Here is a 19,993-nt window from a genome sequence, read left to right as displayed (position 1 = left end):
AAAAAAAAAAAAAAAGCAACTTTATAAAACTATGGGAGAAATAAAACAAGACCAGGCAAATTAGATTAAATCGTGAAAGAGCAGTTGAACAATGCGAAAAGAACAATATGATAAAACAAAAACCCTGGGAAGTCTTGAGAAGAAAACAAAAGGAAAACAAAGAAACATGGGAAAGACAGAAAAAAAGAAAACCCCAAACAGACAATAAAAGGCTGAAGCTTGCATTTGTTCAAGCCAGTAGAACACACGCAACTATGCTTTCAATTCCAACAGCAAAAAGATATTTGAATAGAGGAAAGGGCACCCACGTTAGAAAGCAATGATTTTGAAAATTCTCAGGTTGAAACAGGATGCTTTATTTAACTATAATATATGTGTCTGTTTCCAAAAGCCAAGAATTTGGGGGGTTTTGAAATGGACAGACCACTTGCTGTCCTTTCTTTTTAACTTACCCATCTGGATAATAGAAATAAGAAATCTGATTGTTTCCCCATCTACCCAATCAGAGAAGGTAAAAATGTTCACATTGTGGTTATGTCAACAGATACAGTAGATAGCTGATCTAGTAAAACAATCACAAGCATCAGTTTGCTGAGAACAACAAAAATACCCCCGCCACACACCAAGTCACTAGACATTCTTTGGGGGAATCAATGCCTTCTCTTCTATAGCAGAGTAACACATGCATGCCCTGCAAATCTTAAGGCACATAGACTTGTTCCTGTTCACTCGGCATTGCATTGAAGCAGCTACTGATCATTACTTGTTTCTGTTGTTATTTTTTTCCAATTGCTCCAATTCAAAATATCATTCTCCATCTTTCCTAGCTGTTACACGTCCCTCTGCTCCTGGCTACATCTCTTTGAAACAGAAAAAGGTCTCCCGAACAATCTGGTTCTGTGTGTCCTTAACACTGAGGCCCCTCGCCTGCAGCTGGAGGCAGCTCTCTGCTCAGCCTGCAGTGCAGAGTGACACAGGCAGGCGACATCGTCACTGAGCACTAACTTCTGTTACACCGAGGCAGACAGTGAAAACCACTTCAGAACGGCGGCAAGACGAGAGAGAGGCGAAGGTAATTCATCTGTTTCTATATCCAATTTTTGCAAGAATCAAATATATCCAACTGGGCAAAGGAGGGTGGGGCGGGAGGTTTCTGTTAAAACTGCTAAGCCAGGAAATAAATTCACCAATCAGCTAGAAATAAAGTGCAAACACAGAAAGAAAAGAGCCTCTGAGGTAGATGGAAGTTAGATAGATGATAGATCTCTTTATTTTTAAATGAAAGTCTCAGGCAACAAGAATGAAATGTTTTTTAGGATATATATTAAAAGGAGTGAGTGTTACGTAGCCAGTCAACTGTAGACTAATATCTAGAAGTGGGAGGAGGGGCTTTTGTCTTACCGGAATCTCCAAGTTGGAAAGGACTTAAGAGACCATCTACTCTGTCATGAATGATTACATCTAATACTGTTCCTTTTTTAAAGGGGTAGCTGCAAAGTTTTGGACAAGACCTCTGCAGGCAACTGGAAGCACAGTGTACCCAGGTGGTGGGTCTCGTCTGTGGCAATATATTTTTCTGTCTGTCCAACTGAATATGGCTATAAAGGGAATAAAACCCCATGTAATCTCCAGCAGTGACAATTTAATCAGTTGTACGAGGGGGAAAGAAGCAGAGCCCCCTCATTTTAATATTTGCATATTTGATTTTGACGTTAGGGAATGGAGGTTGTGTGTGTGTGTGTTTTTCTATTGCTTTGCATTGAATTTTAATATTTAACCTTTTTATGAGCAAATTTTGACAGTGCTAAGAATTACCAAGTCAACCAGGTCCAAAGAGAAAGGAAAGATTCCATTTCTGAAATCAAGCACTTGAGGTAGTATGCTTTGTGTTATATTTTCCCTGCAGAAAATGTATGTGCCCAACATGGCTTACAGATTTCCAGTTTCAAGCGTGATGCCTCTGCTCTCTCTTCTGAGATCCACCCCTGAAAATGAAGGCAACTGCTTGGTGGACAGACTGTAAAATGAAGCCCTTTTTGTTAATATTTCTTAGAATGGTAAATCTTACTAACTGCATCTGTTTCTAAGGAAGTAGGGTTTCTAAAATGCTTTATGTACACAGGGGTCAGTTTTTAAGGGATTATTGAGGAGCAATAAATATAATTAAATTAATAAAACCCCATTGTTTGTACAACTGACAGAATGATATTATTGCCTATAATGTAATAATAGATTATGGGATAGATGTTAAGATAAATAACATGCAAGTAATTTGAGCTCGTCATCAATTAGTCCTGTGTTGCTCCCATGAGTATATTAAAAATCTCGTCAAAATGATGTTGGATTTGAATTACTGGAACATGGATAGCTGTTTCTTTATGCATCAATGCATGTTAGCCTCCACTTGTGAAAGCCCCAAAAGTATCTTGGGTAATTTTTTTTTTTTTTTAAATAAAGAAGGATAGTGTTCTACTTGATTAATGATTTAGAATTTCCTTGTAAAAAGTGAATGAGCTCTAAAGCCAACATTTCACTGGAGAAGAAAAGAAACAAGATTACTTTTTTTCCTATGTAGTTTTATAAAAAAAAAAGAAAAACATTGAAGTTTTGAAAGTTTTGTGTGTTCAATTTAATCTGTGCATATATAGTCACCTATGAATATATTCATAAATGCAATCTAGACATTTCTCACCAAAGTGCATGAGAAATAACAAAATTTGGAATTCAGAAAAATCATAGCATTTTATTCCACAACAGAGCAGATTGTCTTTTTAATTTATGTCCTTGAAAAGCCTATCAGTAGCAGTACCCAAGCATCATTAGATGACAGGTATACAGTCCTTTGGGAATGAGCACAGATTAGCATTAAATTCAAGCACATAATATGTCAGGCTTTGAATATGTTCTTGTTTATTCAAATCTGCATTCTGATAATCACCCTTTCAAAGAGGTTGCATGTATATGAATATGTGATCCGATGATTACATATTCAAATTAACCCAGTTTCTTTGAATATCATCTAATGATTGAATGATCCCCCAAACACAGTAACTCCTCCGGGAGATCTGCTGATGCCTCAGCATGTTTTCTCAGGGCCTGCGGAGTCCTAGGTCTGCCCAGGAGTGCCTCCAAGCTCGGGAGCTCTGCTCTACCTAAACAGTCTCAGGCTTTAATCACAATGGCTAGGTTCACACTAAAGCAATTAACCATATGATTGCTTTCACAGGAGCCCAACCTCATCAGTGTCTTTCCTTGGGGCAAACTGACAGTACTGGATCTAGTCAATGACTCAAGTGGATTCAATTACCTAAGAGGTACAAGTCTCCGAATACAGAGCTACCGATTCAGACTAGGAATATGCATCCTCAACCCAGGTTTTACAAGTTGCTCTTTGTGAATCAAGAGTTTAAATAATTAAGGCAAAATAATTGTTCTGTTAAACAATTAAGGGTTGAAGAGCAACAGAATAAAGGTAGAGAATTCCAAATTATAGTATCTGTGTTAGAGTTTATTGATTTATTTGGGGGAGTTGTCTGTTTATCTTGGGGGGCGGCTGTAACTGGGTCATGATCGTTTTCCAACATTAAAATAGGATTGATTTGGAGAATTCGAAAACAGGTAAAAATGCCTGAGGAATGGGATTTGTAATCGAATAGGTAACTTTAGAAAAGTGTATGCACGTAAGTGTACAAGCCTCACTTCGTAACCTCACTTAACCTTATGATTTCACTAGTCATTGCTGGACTTAATAAAATGTCAGCTATGAACCTGAAGCTTTCTAGCAACCTATTCTTGGTATTCTAATGGAATTTTTAACTGGCATATTAATAGTGTTCTTGGTTACTGTCCATTGAAATGATTTCTCCCAAAGTAAGCTATTAAAGAATTTTTAGTGTTTTCTAACTTAAAAGTTGGAAATAAATGCCACATCTGCAGGACAGAAGTTTTCCAGTGAAATTGTCCTTTTGTAACAGCATTTCATATCTAATGTTCCTCAGACCTGATAGACAAGGGATGTATTCTCCCCAAATGCTAAAATTTCATGCTACAGTACGTATTGTCTAGAACTTTGGGAGGTTGTGTGGGCCCCATGACACTCTTTGGGTTGCACCCCCAGTCTGAAATGCTAACGTACAAATTTCCATGTAAAACTTGTTTAAATCAAAAGATCAGCTCCCAAACCAATTTCCATGATTTGGAATCCAACCATTAATTTTATCTTCAATCAAAGAAAGTGCACTTATTATATTTTAGGCTTGATGATATGGGGGGGGGCTCTTAAATAAAAACATTTATGCAGTCAAAATGGAAATTTTTCTTTTTAAAAGTATTAGCTTGACTTATTTTGAATCAGAGAAGACTTTTAACAAAGTCGGACAAAACATTTTTCCAGATTTTTTTAAGCACTAAAATTCAATGATTCCTCTTGCTCAGATATTGAGATACATGAATAAGCAGTTTATCCAGTGTCTTAAAGAGTGTCCCAATCAAAGTTGATATTCAGCCTCACTCCTCACGTTTAAAGCGGAATGTTCTGAGAGCCTAGATCAGCCAAGGGTGTCTTGGACACAGGAAGTCAGACACCTAGGGACCAGGGAAAATGATTCTCTCATCGTTACTGAGAGAATATACCTGATGGAGATCACTACACATGTGTTCTTATATTCTTAAAGCCCATCCGCTTTTTATTTTTATTTTTTTCCTGGTTCTTGAAGAAAAACAGACTCATAAATAATTCTGAAGTGACCAGTTAGGGAAAAACTTTTAGCAATCAGGAGTTTAACTGTAGCCCGCTCAAAGAATGATCAAAAGATCAATGTGCCCAGACCCTGGCCAGGAGAGGCTGTGTCTTCACAGCCAGGCTCACAGCTCACTCCCCTCTTCTAGTCTATTCTTGGCTGTGGATTCCCCTGTGCTCTTTGTACACTTTAAGTTTAATTTTGCATTTAAAAACTCAATTGGCTCATCTGTTAAGCATTAAGCATCTCCCTTTTGAGCCACAGGGGGAGCCCTGGGAAAACCCACAGCTGCTGGAACATGGAAAATGGGTTTAAAAAAACAAAACCATTTTGGAACTTTAAAGCATTTTAGCAGCCGTGGATTTCCCAATCCTTACCCCCCAAATGGTTCATCTGTTTAACTTTTATCTGGTATTGGAAAACACAAACCAGAGCATTAAATAGCCCTCCAATGACTTTTTGTTTAATACAAAATGAAAGTAAAAGCTCAGCAAGCCAAGTGGGGAGATCTTTGGGAGAGCTACGGCCTGAAGTACCTGCGAGCACGTTCTCCCTCCAGTCTCGGAAGCAGTTCTGCACGCCGGGCGTGCCAGCTGGAACCAGGACATTTCTCCTGTGCACTTAGACGACCTCCCAGCCCCCCCACCAAGCGGGAGGAAAGTCCAAGTCAAATCCAAATCCCAGCTTATGAAATGACAATAAAAATGATGAGAATGTTAGTAGGCTGAGATATTAATGAAATGCTCAATCAAGATTTTAAGTTTTGCAATGGATTGTCATTGACTGAAAACCCACATCTGAGTACAGCTGGATAGGCTCAGATAAACTTATATTACTTTTTTTTTTCCATGTTCCCCAAATATTCCTCTAACAAGTCTGAAGTCTCCCTGAGGTGGGGCTTCAAGCCCCAAGGCTGGATATCCATTTCTTTGAATCATGAGAAGACATTCCTACTAAAATGACAATATCCTGTGGTAGGGTGGCTATAAGCCATTTGTATACGATTAGTGACTAACCAAGGCCAAAGTATTATATCGCAAAAGAAAATACGGTAACACTGAGTAAAGAGAGGAGATGAAGAAAGGATGTATGGATCTTAGAATTCTGCCCAAGGAAATTTCTTTAGCCCCAGTAGAAACTGTAAGAAAGACCAGTGTGTTGTAATCAAGGAACACAAATATAGGTACTGGAAGTTGAAAGTGACAGACTTTAGTGCTGAGCCCCAACTCAGGATTAGCTGGCTGAAGAGAGGCAGGGAATCCACAATCCACGTGCGTGGAATTGTGTGTCCTTGGGAAGTGGGAGATATGCAGAAGAGATTCTGTACATCATTGTGTGGCTCTGGCCCAGACCAGGCTCACTGAATTCTCCTACAGAATTCACATTTTTACTAACCCACCAGGTCTATGATTGCTCAAATCAGAGGAGCAGAGTTGGTCCATATCAGATTCAGGAGAAAAATTAGTACTTCCTGATTCCAGTCCAATTTTTATCACAGGATAGCTTCTTTGAGGTATCAGATATCCATAGAGGTAGGGATAGGATAATCAGTTTATGAGATGCCTGTTCACAGAAAAAGTTCCATATATTTTAAAATATTATATTTCACGGTCCTCAATTTCAATTTTATTTTCTCCTCTTTCGTCTTCTCATCTCTCTATTTTCAAAATATCTATGATTACACATTAGTATAGGTACACATATGACTACATAGATACAGATATGACATTATAATAGGGTAGAATACATTTTGTATATTACTCAAGCTTTATGACACTAAGCGAAAAGATTCTAAATAATTTCTAAAAAGCAAAAATTAGTGAAATAGGAAAACAAAATTATTGTTGACAGGGAGTTATACTTTCTGTCCTCAAAACAAACACAAACACTGACAAATTCAGAAATGATGAGGCCAGGATTTAGATAGCATCTTTGATTTTAAAGGACTAGAGAAAGCATTAGTTTATCCTGTTGTCAAAGTCAAATACTTAAGTTTCAAATGGAGATGAAAATTAATGATAAAACTCTATTTGTGTAGCTATTGGAGAAGGGATTATCTTCTCTTTATATTGTCTTAAAAATTTCTTACCAGGTTTACAAATCTTCATCGACCACCTACTATGTGTATGTAAAATACTAGTGGATTAATATATAATTTCACATGTCCAGAGGTAATGCCAGTGAACTATTTTTCTTGGGTTTAATTGCAAATGTTCAACTCCTACTTGATCCCTTGAGCTAGAGCCACTGTTTCAAGAGAAGCGTCAGGACCCCACACACTGATTAAGAACTCAACTACCGTGTCAATTAAAGGCTATTAAACTAAATTATAGTTTACAATCAGTTTGTACCATGAGATATAGGGCTAGCAAGTACCATTCTCAATCAGCAAATGAAATCCATTTTAATCTAGCTTAAGCCAAGAGGAAATACTGGGAAGGACAGCTAGACTCTGACAATGTTATCAGGACCTCTCCTCTTTCCTTTAACCTTTGGATTATGGACATATTCTCTGTTTGGTTCAGAAAGTTTCTCCCATATCACAGGAGTCCAGAGTGGAGGTGAGGTCACAGTCGTTTAACAGTTCCAGAGGGAGGAGCGATCCTCCTCCTGGCTTTAGTACAAATAATGCTCATAAAGGTTTGGCTTGCCTACTCAGGTACGTGCCTTCCTTCTGGACCTAGCCCAGAGGCTAGTGGTGATGGTGCTGCTATAGCTGGGCTGGAGTCTCCTGTACCTTGGTATGTGTTGTTACGGAATCTCACAAGAATGAGTTGTTTGGAGCAAAGGAACATCAGTATTCAAGGAAAGAGGATGCATTAGCCAAAAAAAAAAAAAAAAAAAAAGAAGAAGAAAAAAGAAAGAAAAAGAAAAGAAAAGAAAATTTCAAAGTAGATGAAAACCAAAAAGTATCTTTTGAATTCCAAGGTAGTTTGGGATGGTTTCTTCATCCCTACCTTATAAACATACAACACATACACACTCACTCACTCACTACTGAAGTCCAAAGTGACGATTTTATCTCATTGAAACCTTGCATTTTACAGATGAGGAAAATCCCAAGAACTAATGTCACCATGTTTTCAATAGCTCTGGCCTATGCATGAATGCACTTCCTACCAGTTTATGTGATTTCATATATATGATGCATATTCATTTACACATATGTGCATCTATACTGACATATATATATAAATAAATCAGTTCTATATATTTTCTACATCTCAATTTAAAACACTATAAGAATCTCAAAGCTTAGCAGTCAACAAAATTTTCCAATAACTTTTAGATTTAAGAAAATTGAAATAAAATTATATTTATCTGTCTACAACCAAGTTTTCATTATTTTGTTATTTTTAATATTCACTCATTTGATAACAAGCATATCTTTAATTATACAGTATTTGGTAGAGTGAGGTGGTCTTTTGTAATTGTTGATTATCTGCTATTCGTATCCCTTTCCTACTTTGGGAGAATCATACATTGGGCAGAAATTAACAATATAAATTAACACACACACACACACACACACACACATACACACACACAGAGAATTGCTTCTTGATATGAAAAGAGAAAGTAGTCTTTTCCCATTTGCATGCTAGATTTTTAAAAAATAGAGATTTCTGGAAAGTAGAGTAGTAATATGTGACATGTTTTGACCATGAAAGTATTTCTAAGACACAATAATTCACTTTTGTGCAATAATTTACTTGTGTACCTTTGGGGCGGGCAGGTATGCTAGTTCTGTGAGAGCTTTCCTAAATCCACAATGAACAGAAACTCACAATGGATAATTTCTACGGAAAGAGAGTGAGTGTCACCAAAGGGACAGAAGGTGAAGAACCAGGCTCTGCCAGCCAGTGGAAATCAAGCAAGACCAAGCAGCTGAGACACAGCCACAGGCACAGCATGGTGCAAGTCTGATTGGGGACATTACCGCACTTCCTGGGCCACCAGCCCCTCAGGACCATGAGCACTGTCTGCTTCCTTGCCCTCCCTTTCTGGAAAGACTTTGAGTCATGATCATGTATGCATGCTGCTGCTTTCTATTTCTTTGGGAACAATTCTTCCATTTTATTTTCTAACCAGTTCAGAGGCAGATTTTTAAATTCTTATTTTCAGTATCTCAGAACATTCTCCTTCTACATTTCCTGTCCATGAAACCCTGTTCCTCCTTCAGGAGTATAAAATAGTCCCAAATTTTGCTGAAGATTCTAGCTAGCCTACCACTTACTCTGAAGTGTTTCTTTGCTTCAGGGCAAAGTGCCTGTTTATCTTGCTGTGTTTCTTTTATGTTGTAGACTTCCCTTTAGGTGCCAGGTGATCCTTGATTGTTCCTTCATATTAGATAACAAGCCAAGAGAAAGTCTCACAGAGAGTTCGTGTGCAGGTACGAATCTAGAGTTGAGAGGGGTTGCTTGTGAGTGGGCTGAGAGCTGCAATTACCTTGGAACTTCTAAATCTCTTGGTTCACCTCAGACATATTATTCCATATTCTCTACAACAGCCTGAACTTTCCTTGCTTGGGATTAGCATTGTTTTGTGACTTTCAGCCTTATTTCTCACTCACTCCAAGTACTGGATTTCCTTCAGCTTGACCCGCTTTGGAGTCCCCCACAGGTCTGTCTGCACCTTCTTGCTAACTAACAGTCTCAATGCAGGAATTCCAGGTGTATCTTGCTGTGCTCTGGCTAACTGGTAAACACCTCACAAACTGTCCACTTTGAAAAAAATTATTGAAGTTTTTTATATACTTTCTCTCATATGCCATTATTATTTCAATTTGTTAGTCTGATTTTTATTGTTTTTTTTTTTAAACAGATTAATAGCTAGGCTTGCACAAATAGGTTCCTAAGGACAATATTTAAATGTTTAAAACATGCATAACTTTTAAGTCTTGAAAACTCATGTGCACGAATTACATTGGTTTAATGTATCAATTTTCTTGTGATCTTGGTAAATAATAATCCTTCTATATTTATGACTTAAATCCAAATAATTAAAGTATATTTTAAGAACTCAGGGTATTTCTCACTTTATTTTTGATTATGAAATATGGCAAGTATATAGGAAATGACAGAGATTAACAACTAAAACCCAAGTATCCTCCTGTCAATGCTACTGAATTCTGACATTTTTATATTATCTTGTATTATTTTTTGTTGAGGCTGCCTTTGAACCCTTGATCCTCCTGCCTCAGCCTCCCAAACTGCTGGGATTACAGACATGGGTCACCACACCCAGCTATTTTTATACTATTTTAAGAAATAAAATATTACATTTATAGTTCAATTCCCCAACTGAACTTCCACTCTTCTTCCCTCCATCTGCATTGAAAATCATTATTTTGAATCAAATGGTTATCATTCCCATTTATTTTCTACAATTACTACAAGAGGTCATAGCAGTGATGTTGTATTGTTCACCCATAGAGAATCATATAAGCATCATTTGATACTTGCTTTTTATCAAAATTTTTATTTATAATGTTAACCATGCACCCCTAGTTCACTTATTCAGACATCTGTAATATTCCATTGTATGAACGACATACATGTAAATACACACATATATATCACACACGTATATAATATAAACACACGTGTGTGTGCATTTATATTCATTACCTGATGGATATTCAGATTGCTTTAAATTTTGCTATTGAACAACTCTACAGTGATATTTTGTGATAACATATGAGTTTTTCTTGGTGATTCTTAAATCTTCTGGAAAACTGTTTAGCAGTTAGAAAAAAAAAAAAACATGAACTAAATATGCACTCACTATAAATCACAAATTTATATCCACATCAAACCTGTACCGGATAGTTCACATCAGCTCTATTTGTAATAGCCCAAAAGTGGAAACAACCACCGTTCCTCAAAAGGCAAGTAAAGGGTGAGGCAAACCTGGTCCTGCGTACTACAATACATAGTTCGGCAGGAGAATGGAGCCAACGTCCAGCAAGGAGACTTCTTGGAGGGACCTCAAGGGCTTTTATGCTGCATGAAAAAAGCCAATGTAAAAGTGTCACTCACTGCCTGACTTCATTTGTATAATATTACCAATACGAGATGGAAAGAGGATGCAGATTGCCGGGGGAGAGACGGCAGGCAGGGGAAGCAGTGGGTGTGAGTCGGAGGTGGCCCAGGGCGGTCCTCGTGAGGGTGGCCGTCCCTGCGTCTTCATGACCGTGATGGCTGCGCCAATCTACGCACCTGAGAAAAAGAGCAGGAAAGGAAAGATGTAAGAGATCCCTGCAAATTCCTGGCTTTGACATTGTCCTATAGTTGGTTTAAAATGTGGCCGTTTCGTGAAACTGTGTGGATGCCACAGGGGATTTCTCTGTACTATCTTTGCAACTTGCCTTGAATCTATAATCGTTTCAAAGGAAAAAGGAAAAGGACAATAAAAAGCTTCAAAAAAGACTGCAAGAGTGTTCCTGGGATGGCACGTGAGAGTTTCCGCAGAGCCAATAGGTAGAAGAGGAACCGCGGCTCATCTTCCAGCATTCTCCGCAATTGCTTCATTTCACAATCCAACAGCAGCGGGGAAATTCCCTGTGTCTACAACTCCTGGTCAGGACGTGGCCTTGTTATTTTTAACCTCCGACACTCTGATGGGTACTTGTTAGATTTCATTGTTGTTTGACTTGTGTTTTCTTGAAGGCTCATCTTTTTTTCCTTTATTCATTGACCTGCTTTGATCAATTTTGTAATGAATTATTTGCTTTTTCTTATTGATTTGTGCTGATCCTTTTTTTGTTTCTGTGTAGTAAAAATACATTTCCCATTCTATGGTATTGTTTTAAAAATTATTTTATATTTGTTGACTGTGAGTTAGTTTCCATGCAGGCAAAATTGTTTTTTTTTTTTTTTTTTCTTTGTTTAAACTATTTCTGAAAATGTATGTTTGTAAAATGTGCTTTTCAAAACTTTGGATTTTTGCTCTCCATTATTGGCTATTCCCCATTTGTGTGTGGAGTGAGTTAGGTATATAACAAATGCGCCGATCTCTGTGGTTCATCCAACTCTTCTAACACCATTTCGCCAATAGTGTGTCCTTCTTTCTCTGACTTGACATAACACATTTTTTTTTTAATCACATTTAAAGTTTTCATGTGTATGAATGTGTTTGGCTGGACTTTGGGTTCTTTTTCCTCATATTTCTTATCATCTCCAAGAACCAATATCATCCTGATTAGCTTCTATATCTCTATGATGACTACTGGTAGTGGTTGGAAAAGCTCTGAACATTTTATTTTCAGATATTTCTTGGCTGTTGTTTACTTTTCCAATATAACTACATTTGTCAAATTTCTTAAACTTTTTAAGGATTTTTACAGCACTTGTATTAAATATAGAAAACTTTTCAGGCAAATTGCTAATGTGGAAGAAATAATCTCTAATTTCTTTTGTTTTGGGGAAATAGTAGCAATTTTTAATTCTAAATAATTATAAAATGAAACAACACACTGAGTTGCATATCAAATAGTATAAAAGACACTTTTTTATAGCATTGGTGTACAAATATTTTAAGTTCGGTATAAAAACAAAATAAGTTTTAAAGTTAAGTTGGTTTTATGCAACTTTACATAGAAAAGTAATTTAAAATAAATGTACCAATCAATATCTACTAACACCTTATAAATATAAGTACATTTAAATGGTTGTAGATTGACTTATAATAAAACAATTGGCAAATTTAAATTCAACATCAAAAAACAGTGAATCTCATATATGAGAATGAGTAGAGAATAGATATTCAACCTTATTTGAAATATTCATCTTAGTTCTAATATTTTGTTTTGCATTAATCAAAGATGACTCTTTACATGATAAACTCAGACATCCACTCCCTGTTTAGTATTTCCATTTAGGTGTATAAAATATTATTACCAAGTCCAAAATAGAACTTATGATTTTATTCCATATCTTCCTTTTCCCCACCAAATTTATTCCCTGAATAAAAGAATCTTTGATTATTATGGAAAGAATAATATTTCTGATTTAATATTTTCTTTATCAAAGAGTAGGTTCACATTATTACTTTTCAGAACATCTTTCTGATAGTGAATCCTCTGTCCATGAACATAGTATGTACTTGCAAACTTTCAAGTCTTCTTCTAGGCCTTTCAATAATATCTTAAAATTTTCTCCATAGGAGAATTAAATATCTGTTTAACTTATTTTCAGGTATTTGTGTTCTGTTTTTGTGTTATAGTACATGAAATCTACACCTTTTCTAATTGGCAATTACTAATACAAGAAAAACATGAATCTTGCCTCTAGAAAACTTGACACATTAGTTCATTGCTTTTAGTGCTATGTAAGTTCTCTGGAATGTCCTTTGTAAATAATCATGTAGTTTGTGAGTACACAGTTGTATAATTTTAAAATCTTTCATAATTTGCTTTATAATTATTTTGAAGATAATTATAAAGCATATACTTTTTATTTTGAATTTTATTGTAAGATTTGCTCTTGTTTGTATGTTGTTTATGGCTTGATAATCACACAATAGCAAACATATATCAACCTCTTACCAGATATTACTCTAAGATCTTTAAATGTATTAAACCACTTAATTGTCACCACAGAGTCAATAGAAAAATACTGTTATCATATGCTTATTAAAGACAATGGAAGTATAGACAGTTTAAATAATTTGCTCAAGCTGATATACTTGACGTCTAACTGGTTTGGATTTGAATTCAGGAAATTTTGTTTCAGAATCTGTGGGAATACACTTAATAATATTGTTACGTATTGTCCTGTGTTGCCTTTCTTCCCATTTCTTTATTGTCAATAATTTTAGAACAGTGTCACCGTGATTACACAACATGTTTGGAACTGCACCAACCACCTTAAGCTAGCTTTCTTTCATTCTTTCCTTTGTTTTTAAAAGGAAAACAGAAGATTATGCCCAAGCAAGGACATGACACGTATGTTAGGCAAGTGCTCTAACAGTGAGGTATATCCCAAACCCATCTTTAGCTTTGAAGGGATGCACTATCAAATGCTGAAGTATAGATTCCACCTGTGTACTGATCACATTATTATTACTTTAAGTGATGAATCTCTAAAACTGCTACTTTTTACTTCTGTTATTGACAATAGCATTTCTTCATTATTAAGCTACTTTAGCTAAGTGTTCACTTATTTGTAACTACAAACATTCTAGCTGTCAAAGTGCTATAAACTGTTTTCTCCTAATGGTTGACCTTGGATAAGTCTAGTTTTGTGGAGAAACCCAACATATAGGAGCAGCCGTCAGGATAATAGGGGACCCTGGAAGATAATATGCTGGGTGGGGAGAAGGAAGATGTACAATAAAATCATAAATTCTGTTTTGGACTTGGTAATAATGTTTATATGTCTAAGTGGAAATACTAAATAGGGATTGAATACCTGAATTTATCCTACAGGTATGGTGTCTGGGTAAAAATTATATATTTAGAAGTAATTGGCATAGAGTTGACACTGGTCAATATGGGAATGAATGAGTTTACCTGAAGAGAAACTCAAGTCACTGAGAATATTTTAAGACCTGTCTGTTCTTTACTTGCAAGTGTGACAGCAACTTTGAAGGTGACCAAATATCCACTTTATTACACCTTCAATAAAATTCCTTTCTCATCCTGATTCATCCCTATCAGAATCCTCTGGCACCAATATCTCTTTCTTAAAACACTCCAGTGGGTCTCCAACACACTCAGAGCAAAAACAGATAAAACAAAACAAAACAAACTGCTTTAATATCAAGGACAAAACTCTAGTGGTCACAGAGAACACATCTGACTGCTTTCTTCATCTTCCTCTCTGTCCCCCCAACACTGTGAGGTGGCGCTACCACTTTCCTCCATAATAGCTCCCCTCCTTTCTTTAGTGCCTCCTTGTTTTCCTCCCCTTCCTTTCAATTCTTCACCTCAAAATCCTAAAGCTGCCTGGGTGGAAGAGCCTCGGACGTCTCCGACCCGGGAGAGGACAAAGGAAGAGGAGAGGAAGGACGTCCCATCTGAGAGGGCAGGTGTTCCTTCAGGGACTCCAGGGGAGTAGTGATTGCTGCTCCTTCACGTAGGGCCTGGATCCCACAAGAGGGTTTTAAGAAGGAAGATGGGCCCTTCTCTTCGCTGCTGAGGAGCCTTGAAAAGTGGCCTTTGGATTTGGTGACGTGGGCAAGAGCTATTTTGGTAGCATCATGAGGTAGAAGGAAGCTGCAGTGGGTTGGGGAGGGAGAGGGAGCAAGGATGTGGAGTGAGGGAGATAGGTCACCCACTGGGAAGGTCCGGCTTTACCGGAGTGGACAGGCAGGATCTGTGGGGTTTCTGGAGAGGGGACGAGACTGGTCTTTGTACTGAAGTAGGTGAGTTGGTGTGTGTTCAAAATGTGCAATCTAGTCTCCTTTGACCATATTGAAGAGAAAAGGAGAAAATCCCCAGACCACATCCTAGGAAGAACAGAGGGGACTAGAACCCAGAGCCCAGGAGGAGGGGTTTCCCTAGACTGATTACCGAAGCAGACAAGGAAGAGGCAGGGCTGGGGACGGTATGGCTATTGTTTTGAAGATTTGAGAAATTTAAGAATGTCACAGTTCATTTTGATTATTTTGGGTTCCTGTTAGTTTTTTTTTCTGATACCTGCTCTTATGTATATGAAAATCCTTTGAAAACTCTGATCTCTGATTAAAAGAAAGGACTGTCCTTCCAATGTTTTTATATGACATTGAAAATAATAGTGCAACTAACTATTTGTTGTAATAACAAAGACCAGAAGCAAAAACCAAAGCCAGGATCCTCGAGTCTTTCATGTTGACCTCTGTTCTATTATAAACTTAAAAATCTGTTTTACATCAGACACTGCAGGAAATAGGATAGGAGATCACGGGGAGAGAATATGTCCTGCCAAGGTTTTCCAGGCCAGGGGGATTGGTGATGTTACCTAAGAGAAACAAACAGCTGTTGGTGAGGGTCTGCAACAGGAGTTAAAATGCTTTGATGTCCGTGGATTTTAAAAAAGAGAAAGGAAGATTTTAGCAAAAAGATGTCAAACAATTCAGATTGAGCAAGGTAGTGTCCGGGAAGGAAAGCTTCAGGGGCCAGAGTGTGAGCTCAGCGGCAGAGCTCAACACCCAGGCTGCTGCTGGAACTGTGGGAGTCCTGAGGAGAAATGGCTTTAGTCACAGCGACGCTTTCCTCTCGTTCTGGGATCGAACACTGCGCCTGGCTCATGTCAGGCAAGTGCTCTGCTGCTGAGCTGCACCCCGAGACCTGGCATGAATTTTTAAATTAAGCATCCTGTTTTTTTTTTTCTTTCTTTTTTAATAGAAAATGTGATAAATTTCGAAGAATAAACTTCAAATAGGATGAACTCTTTAGATCCTAGTTTTGAGTGGATATTCTGCATTTCCTTCAGTTTTCAAATACTCCCCTTTTGCTTTGTGAAAACCATCTCAGAATATTTGTAGTACTCTTCCAGTTTTCTAGTCATTGATTTAAAAACTATTATCAGTGCATTGTTACTTACCCTTTCCTGACAAGGTTAAAAGCCTTAATTGACCACGGGTGTCAATGGATGTGGTGTGGTAATAATTACAGTAATAAGTAAACAATCTGTACCAGCTACAAACATGACGTCCACAGAGACAATCTGCGAGAACCAGCACTTCCACACTCCGGTGGAACCTTCCTCCTGCAAGCTCACTTGGCAGAAGGGGCATGTCTAAGAAGTCAGAGTACTTGGCCATGGTCATCAACTCCACAAAAGGCACGGTTTATTTAGTTTCATAACTCAATTCCTCCCTTCCCAGTTGAGGGGATGCAGTTAGTAAGAAGGAGCACAATGAAGTAATAAATTGAAGTAATTTATTATTAATTAAATTATTTATTATATGTATGCATAATTGATATTTTTATTCTGTAGCAGGATTGATTCTTTGTTTACAACAACATACTAATCAATCTTGCATTTGGAAGGTTATAAAAAATCAGTAATCAAAATCTAAATAGAGTTGACTTTGTATTTTGAACTTGTGAATGAGACAGATTTAAAGCCAAGAAAAAAAAATAATAAACCTAAACATCTTTTAATAATAATTCAGAATTAACAATAAATCTCAGAGAAGTAGACATTGGTTTTCCTTTCCTGAAATCATTCTTCATTTTCTACTAAAGGGAAAATAAGGAGAAGAAAAGCAACAATATTCTTGAGAAATTATTTTATTTCTCTAAACAGATTCAGATATTTTAGAAATTCTGATGCTGTGCTGATTTTGAAAACTAATCATCTTTCATGTTAGAAAAGTTTAAATTGCCAGCTTAAGCCTGTTAAAAATATTTTTATTGCATTCTTAGTAATTTCCCTTGGAAGCATTTCTAAAGGCTCAGCAAAACATTTACAATTTTATAAAACCTTTTAAATTAATTTATAACTTAGCTGTGAGCTTCTTTTTGGGAGACTCAAAACAGTGGGTGACCTTATATCCATAATGTGTATGCTTAAATGTTTTATTACAACCAAGTGGATTAGGATGGAATTATTTAACTTTAGATATCCCATTTCATTTAACTGCAATCTGGCCCTTTACTTAAACCAATTTAATTCCATTTTATACAACTGCAAATGTATGTTCTGTTTTGCTTGATTTTCAACTGCTGAATGACTTTAAGTAGGGAAAGCACTGACCAAATTTTGCAATTATCACTGGCATTTTATCCCATCAGGTGTTTAAGACAATCACTATTTCCTCATAATCTCCATTGGTGAGACAGGTTTTGAAGTCCTTTTGTACCAGTGTCTCATTTTCTTGGTCCACTTTTATTTTATTTTTTTAAATCTCACGTTGCTATGACAACCAAAGGTGTGCAGGTATACTTGACAGCACGTTGCCTCAGCCGTCCCTTCTACATTCCAACCGAAGACAGCTTTACATTTATTTTTATTTCTATTTGTTTCTCCTCCATGCTTTACAGACTACACATGTTCTTCTGCGTGGCACTTCAATCATATTCTCACAGTGGGCTAGATGGAGCTCTAATTGCTCGTGTCTAACTAGAAGTTAGTTGTCGCTTTGGTCTCCCATATTAATCCAAGGATTACTGAAAGGAGCTTTCTCAATAAATGAAGAAATATTTGTCTTTACTTCCAAAGTTTATGGTCTAAAAATCTTGCCTGGGTGATTTCTGATTTGGAGTCCTCATTTTCCTTTTGCAAAAAATCAAATAGTCCGTTTTAGGAAATTTCCATCAGTTCTGAAAAATTTCCATGTATGGAGATGTTACATGGGACCCTATTCTACCTCAGGTTTGGCTGAGGTCACACACACACAAATTCAGCAGCAAGTTCTCTGACACTGCATCATGAGGAGCTCTACCAACTCATGTATGTCTTGCAAAATTAGTCATGAAAATCAGCTTTGCTACCCTGACTCCCAACTGCTCCAGTGCATTAAACTGCAGGCTCAGATTTGAACCAGAGATAAACGAATAAACTGAGAGAAAGAGAGAGAGAGTGAGAGGTTTTTTTCTAGAAAGAATTGAAGATGACTGATGGACACTTAGCATTGAGTATCATCTACCCCTCAGTGAAAGGGATGAGGATTCCAAGCATCCTCTGGAGGAGACATCACTGAGACCACTAGGAAGCTCTGTAGTGGTTTCCCAGAGTATCAGACACACTCTTGAGAGATGTAAAGAATAAAAAATGTGTGAAGCTCTTGCAGCATCAGAACATAGGGCTATCATGAATTGTAAGGGCAGTTCTACCGGCAGAGGGTCAAAGATGTACACTTCCCATTGTCAAGGCTACATTGGTGGAGAGTGGTCTCAGACTGACATTCCCTTTAAGTAGGGACTGTAGTCGCACATGATAAAGGATCAAAGCTAGACTTTCTAAACGATTCACAGCTCCTAATGGATTTACATATCTAAAATAATTCAATGAAAAATTATTCAGCCTATCTAGACTGAATGTTCATATTAAACACAGGCTGGTCATATATTACTTTGGGGCAGTGATAAAAGTCCAGGGATGACTTTTCCCTGTGACAGCAGACTGGACCATGATTGTGGACTTGATTCAGTAGCAGTGTCTGTTGTTAGATCCAACTCTGCAATGTCAGGACAGATTCTTCAAGTGTTGGGAGAGGAGAGGAACAATCAGTATTCTGCATTGGTATAAAGTGCCTTCGTACTGTAGAATCTTAAGGATTTTCTGGTCCTAAGCAAGGAACTCCCGTTCTGTGTCAGCAGTAATGTAAAAAGTACAAAGTATTTTCTTTTTCTCTCTTCTCTCCTCTCCTCTTATTTCTTTTCTGTGTCCCTTATTTTCCCTACTCAGAAGCAAGGAAAATACTGCACAAGTAAACATGGCCCTGTTTTCCCACTGACCACTTCCCATTAAGACTGGAGACACCAGAGAGGGCAGGACAGGCTCAGGTTTCAGTTATTGCAGGGACTGGAAATTCTACCTACTGAAATAGGTGGGCATTGATATTCAAAGTGACTGAGGGATTTTTCAGTTTCCGAGGCTGATGCAAATTAAAATAAAACAACATAAATTTCACCCAAGGGAAGAAAAATGCTAGTCCCACACTAGTGGTCTGAGGTGGAAGTAGTTGCTTTCTCCTTGTTTCCTATGGGTCACGTAGCTTTAGTAGTTGCCTTATATACGTACACATCAACTTTCTCGTGCTATTCAAATCATCTCTATCAGAGGTTGGCAAACTGCAGACACAGCCCAATCTGGTCTATCACACGTAGCAGTGAATAAAGTTTTATTGGAGCAGAGAGAGATCATGTGGCCCTCAAGACCAAAATATTTCTGACTGCAGAGGAAGTTTGCTCCCCTTGTTTTATATCCTAATTTTTAGCCACCTAATTGCTTGATTTCCAAGAGGTGTGTGTAAATGTCTCCCTCTTTAACTGTGCACCTCTCAACAGGTAAACTGAAAATGATGTGTTATTTGTATCAGCTTCTACGTTTAAAATATCCTAAACTGTGCAGTGAGTTTTATGATTGCGGTATCTTCTCACTGACTTATCATATTGTGTGAATACAGTAGAGTTCCCTTCTCCTTGGGTTTTTTTCATCTAGTTGTAAAAATGATAAAACTGCTTTCTTTAAATTAGCTAGCATTTGCCATTACTTAATTATCATCACATAATTTTCTATCTTTCCTTGCTTTTTTTCTTTTTTCTTTTCCATTTTTCAGGGCAGAGGGTCAAACTCAGGGCCTTTGACATGCGAAGCAAG

The 19,993-nt window shown here is 37.3% G+C and overlaps 1 long non-coding RNA gene across 3 annotated transcripts; it reads left to right on the top strand.

The window, feature by feature from the left end:
* The first annotated feature begins 622 nt into the window (after positions 1-622).
* LOC124993811 (uncharacterized) lies at positions 623-11,591 on the top strand. Of its 3 annotated transcripts, none has more exons than XR_007110340.1 (3): positions 623-1,072; positions 1,485-1,544; positions 1,907-11,591. It is a non-coding gene; the product is annotated as an uncharacterized LOC124993811 (long non-coding RNA). The 3 variants fall into 3 exon arrangements; XR_007110339.1 differs by having other exon boundaries at positions 1,485-1,547; XR_007110341.1 differs by having other exon boundaries at positions 1,485-2,057; positions 3,227-11,591.
* Positions 11,592-19,993: the final 8,402 nt, after the last annotated feature.

This window comes from Sciurus carolinensis, chromosome 9 (assembly GCF_902686445.1).
Source record: "Sciurus carolinensis chromosome 9, mSciCar1.2, whole genome shotgun sequence".
In the NCBI taxonomy this organism is placed as follows: Eukaryota; Metazoa; Chordata; class Mammalia; order Rodentia; family Sciuridae; genus Sciurus; species Sciurus carolinensis.
The sequence above is the reverse complement of the archived record's forward strand: the minus strand, read 5'-3'. Positions and strand labels throughout refer to the sequence as shown.